Below are 5,373 nucleotides of genomic sequence, written 5' to 3'. Positions count from 1 at the left end.
TATTCTGGTACATTAGTGTGGATAATTATCGGAAATATAATTGTCCCAGGTTGAGTGATGAAACCATAACTATTATTCACCAGTATTATGTGATGTGAGTGGACCATCTGTACTCACAGCTGATGTGCTGGAATATGTTGCCCTGGAATAGCATGTTGCTCTAGACAATACCATCAGTCTGTGCAATTGACATGGGTGTAGAGTGACCATCATTATTGTCAATGATATGTAATAATACCCTTAAGGAGGTATAAGTATTGAATATGTAATTGATAATTGAAGTTACTTTTACTTCTTATAAAGTATGACCTTGTAGGGTTTTGTGATATTATGTTGTCTAGCACTCAGGATGGATGGAAACTCTAAGGTGGTGGTTTTCTTATATAATATAAGTTATATGGTAGACAGTCTGGTGCTGGAGATGCCGTGTGGTGAGGAGCTGCTCAGTAGACACGTTCGGTGAGTAGCGTGTTGAAGGAGGTAGATGTGCAGGAGCTTCGTTAGAGAAGATGTTGCCTGTTGCTGGCCTCCAGGTTGAATGAGAGCGGGACAGCGAGGAGCTTGCTTGGAGGAGGTGTTGCGTGTTCAGGAACGTAGAGTAGAATAAGAGAGCTGGTTGGTGAGGACGCTCAGAGAAGGACAGCTGGTGGGTCGCCATGCTCGCCGGCAGGAGCGAGGACCGCCAGGCAGGCGGAGGAGAAGCGAGGGCCGCCAGGCAGCGGCGGAGGAGGAGGTGTTGCGTGTTCAGAAACCGAGGCCAGAATGAATCTCAATGGAGAGACAGAGCTTATATACACAGCAGCCGGAAGTAAATCCGTGGGAAGTCGCCGGTTTCTCGACTCCGTTGCTAGGGAAGACGTAGCAGGTGGCTGGTTGCTAGGATACTGTGGCATCTGGTGACGCACCCCCCTGGGCCGCTCGTTTGGTTGCTAGGATACTGTCGCATTGGAATGCGGATACGCAGTTGTAGGGGAGACGTCCACTACAACCTATTGGTCAGTTTTGTGTAAGTGTTACAGTAATGTAATCAGTAATTGAACCTAATTTTTGTTGTTGTGAGTAAAGGTTCTGATTGTATTAATATTCAGATTTGATTTTAATAAATATTGATTCAGTAGAATGTGTGTACCACTGCTCCTACCTTCTAACAATTGGCATCCCTGAAAATATAATAAGTATTCACGTGCCTAACCTCTCATGTCTACCACTTGTTCATAAAAGTAGTGATAATTTAAAGAAAGCCTGGGTGGTGGTAGCATTTAGATGTAAGTATAATAATTATACGAATGCGTACTGATGGACAATGATGTGCTTTTCCAGGTTAATCCACAGAATAGAATATAACTAAATAAAGCCGAGATTAAAAGGAAGTAAGAGGAATTAAATCAATAAGTAAGAGTACCTAATGAAAGAAATACAATAAAAACTTGGAAAAGGACAAATAAAGAAAAGAAAGACAGAAAATATAGAAAATAAAAGAATTATAACCAAGGTTACAGAAATAGAAATAAAGCAACAATTCCCAAATATAGAAAGTTGTCCTCTTACACTAGTTCCTCGTCAAGCAATTTTTTTGTTTCCTCCAAGTAATTTGCAATGTGAACACCTTACGTATGATGTCCAGCACTGAAAATGCAGATGCATATATTTTAGGTATAAAATATGGCTCCTTCCACCACATTCAAACCATCCTCTGGGGGTGACGTGACACAGTTCAACCAGGCAGTCACTCAGCTGACTAAAGAGATGTGTGGCTGCTGCCGTGCTGGGCTAGTGATGCAGTTACACAGCCCACTGCCTCCACACATATGTTCATTTCCCTTACATACACACCCATGTTTTTCATTTTATAGTTTTATATTATATTTTCTTTATTTATAAGTGACATTAGAGTACTGAAATAATTTTTCCACAACTATAATACTTTCATTGTATGTAACAATGGCAACATGCATAGCCATCTCACAGGCAACCTCATCACCAGTTTTTGCCCCTTCCCAGTGAGTCAAGCTAGCGCTAAACCGAATCTTGACCTAACGTTAAGCAAGAAGGGCTGTCAAAAACTTTATAGTGCAATAGTGAATTAACGCTAAATGAGGGATACCTGTACAGCCTGAAAATTGAGCCGAGTTGATATATTCAGACATACTGTATGCCCTTGTTATTCTATAGGCCTCATATGCAGTGCAAAACATAGGGTCAGTACCCACGGGATAAACATAAATGTGTCCAGTCATAGTTGACTCTGTTAGTCAACTATGGCTGAATTTATTTATGTAAATCTCTTTCAACATTACCTGCATTTGAAGTTTGGCGGGATATACTGCCCACCTTTTGCCCACCTACTTTAGTTTGCAGCTTCTCAGTTGCCTCAAGGGCTACATAAGCCAGGGTTCAGGCAGTCATAACATCCATATAATTAACCAGTATAGTAAGAGGTGTTGATGTACAGTAGCTAAAACATCTATCCGTGCAGGTGGGGGCGATATGCTCCGAAATTTTAAGTGTGACTAGTGATAGCCCTCATATACCAAAATTTATTGTCCATGTTCTCATATTGTTTCCCACTAAGTATGCACAGATAGTTGTTTTAGCTACTGTACATAACTGCCAGCCTTGCTGACGAATCTTAGGTCCACCATTATTAGGATAAAAACTTGTATTAAGTTTTCAGTTTATTACATGTTTAATGTAATGGTCATGGGTGAAAATTACAGTCATACTGGGTTTTTATTTATAATTTAACAAGCACATGTTGAAATATTGGATGGGCTTCTCTCATATGAGTGACACAGTACAGTAAATCTGAACACAAAGAAGTCCTAAGAAAAATATCCTTTCCCATTATCAAGTAAGACTTGAAGTCTGAACCTTTCATAACTTCTGAACAGAATACTTCTCACATATTGTTTCCTATACTCTGTTCACCCAAACCTTGCAACTGAGGCATAGGGTCAGTTTGTAGCAAGGCAACTGATTCGCTGGCAGACGGACACACAAAGAGTCACTCCAGTTCTTTAATATTTAATCTGTTGTATTTATGTTCTAATATTTTAAGAGATAATAGCTATTCTGAGTTGATCCTTGATAATTTACAAAAGTGGGGAAGCAAAAATTAACATTTGAAATACAATGGTAGTAAAACTATGGAGAACACAAACTTGGTGAACAAGTTCTGGGACGTAAATTGTCCCTCGCCCCGTAACGTTATGCAATGAGGTGGAAGATATTGCTGAAATATTTTCATCGTTTTCTTGTGCTTTTCAATATATTTATGTCACCAGTGTATTTCTACCTAATTTTTGCTACCCCAAGTGCAAAAATTATCAGAGATCAACACAGAATAGTAATCATCCCTTAAAATATCATAATATAACAGATTAAATACTTAAGAAATGTAGAGACTCTTTGTGTGTCCATCCGCAAACCAATTAGCTGCCTTGCAAGCTTTGAGTAAACATACTACTGTAGTTGCAATTTTATGAACACTTTTAATTACAATGAAAAAAATATTATGGTCACATTATTAGCAAAATACTAAACCAAGAATTGATAAGTGTCAGTAGAAAACAATCAGAGTGTAACATGTTTATAGTTTTTTATTTTTTCAATAGGACAAAATACTATTATACTAAAGTGAATTGTATTAGAAATGGCTCACAATACTTTTATCAAACATATTTAATTACTTGTATATCACAATACATTCACTAAAAAAAAAAATTTACATTCTTACTCTTATTTAAACAAGAACCTGAAATAATAAAGGTTAATTCTGGAGATTGGTTACTTTCTTAATTGCATATAAATTAGCACCAAAAAATTAAAAAATTAAAATAAACTCATCAAGAACATATTCTAACATTGAGCTACATTATTAAATCACTTATTAACCATACACACGTAAACATTGTGTACAGGTGTAGTTACCGTGATCCGACTTACTTTAATATCACAATTTCTGTGTCTACCATCAGAGCTGTGGAACTTTCTTGTACCAAACCAAAAGTCATCTATTCAATATCAAAGCTATAACACTCTTATCTGGATCCTTGTCTAATTTAGTTTAGCCAACTAAATAAGGTAGAACATGTGTAGCCAGCTTTAAGTGGGAGCACAGCACTGCAAACAACACATAACACACTGGTACACAACCTGTTACTTCACAAAAAAAACTATGGATTTATTTGTATCCTGCAGGACAACTCCACAAGAAAGAGTACAGTAAATAAAATAACAATCAGCAGCAGTGAAATAAAATGAATCAAAACTTTCATTTTGTTAGAATGTTATACAAGCAAACTATATTTACTTTGCTCACTAAATGGATCCATCAGTTTGACTATTTTGTCCATTCATATTTCTAGTTACCAATGATGATATCATCATCTTTGAGAAATAATTACTTCTGTGTGTGAAGGAAAAAAACAAGGAAGCCCTTATTGACTGAAATCAATCCAAGGAATAAATTGGACTTCAAATTTAACAAGAGAAATCATAAAAGCTTACTCACATTTTCAAAGTATTCCTGATTTATTTGTATATACAGTACAACAGTATGGTTGCACCAAAATCTTAGCAGCCACTTGGATGAGCAAAGAGCCATCATCTTATCCCCATAAAATCAAATCCTATCCACAACCTCTATTCATTCTCCAAAAATTAGTCATTACAATCGGCCTCAGCAGTTCCCAGGCATTTCTGTACCACCTGAACAGCAACTTAATACTCAAAGAGATCTACAATCCTTTTACATATAAATGAGATGCCTCATAAATTACAGCCATGCTTAGCCTGGTAAAATTCCAGCCTCAGAAGATCTCCACATCCATAAACGTTACATTCAGTTGTCACATCCATATTCATCCCAGTTCATTAGGTAATGCAGTCATTCAGTTAATTACATAGTGTAATTACAGTGAATTATAATAAGTTACAGGCCTTGAGGAAGGCAGAATACATAGTGATAACTTATGCTTGTAATTGCCAATCAATATACTGTAGTGACAATTACAATTTCAAGGATAAAGCTTGTTGTAACTATCAATACAGCATAGTCTGCAATACAGTATACAGCTACTCCCTGACTTACGACCTACTTGACTTACGACCACCAGGACATACGACCGCCTGAGTTGTACCAAAATTTTGTCAGATTACATATTTTCGAGTCCCAACGTCAGTGATTGCGCTGTGTACTGAAAAAATTTTCGTTTGTAATTCACTTTAAAATGGCTGGCAAGCTTAAAAGTGAGAGTTTTGTGGTGCTGAGAAGAAAAAGAGACACCCATTTTAGATTTTCTATGTATTATTTAAGCATTTTCGACTTACAACCATTTCGACTTACAACCTGGATTTGGGTCCCTAACCCAG

Source organism: Homarus americanus, unplaced genomic scaffold, assembly GCF_018991925.1.
Source record: "Homarus americanus isolate GMGI-L3 unplaced genomic scaffold, GMGI_Hamer_2.0 scaffold34921, whole genome shotgun sequence".
Classification (NCBI taxonomy): domain Eukaryota; kingdom Metazoa; phylum Arthropoda; class Malacostraca; order Decapoda; family Nephropidae; genus Homarus; species Homarus americanus.
This window is presented reverse-complemented; position numbering follows the sequence as displayed.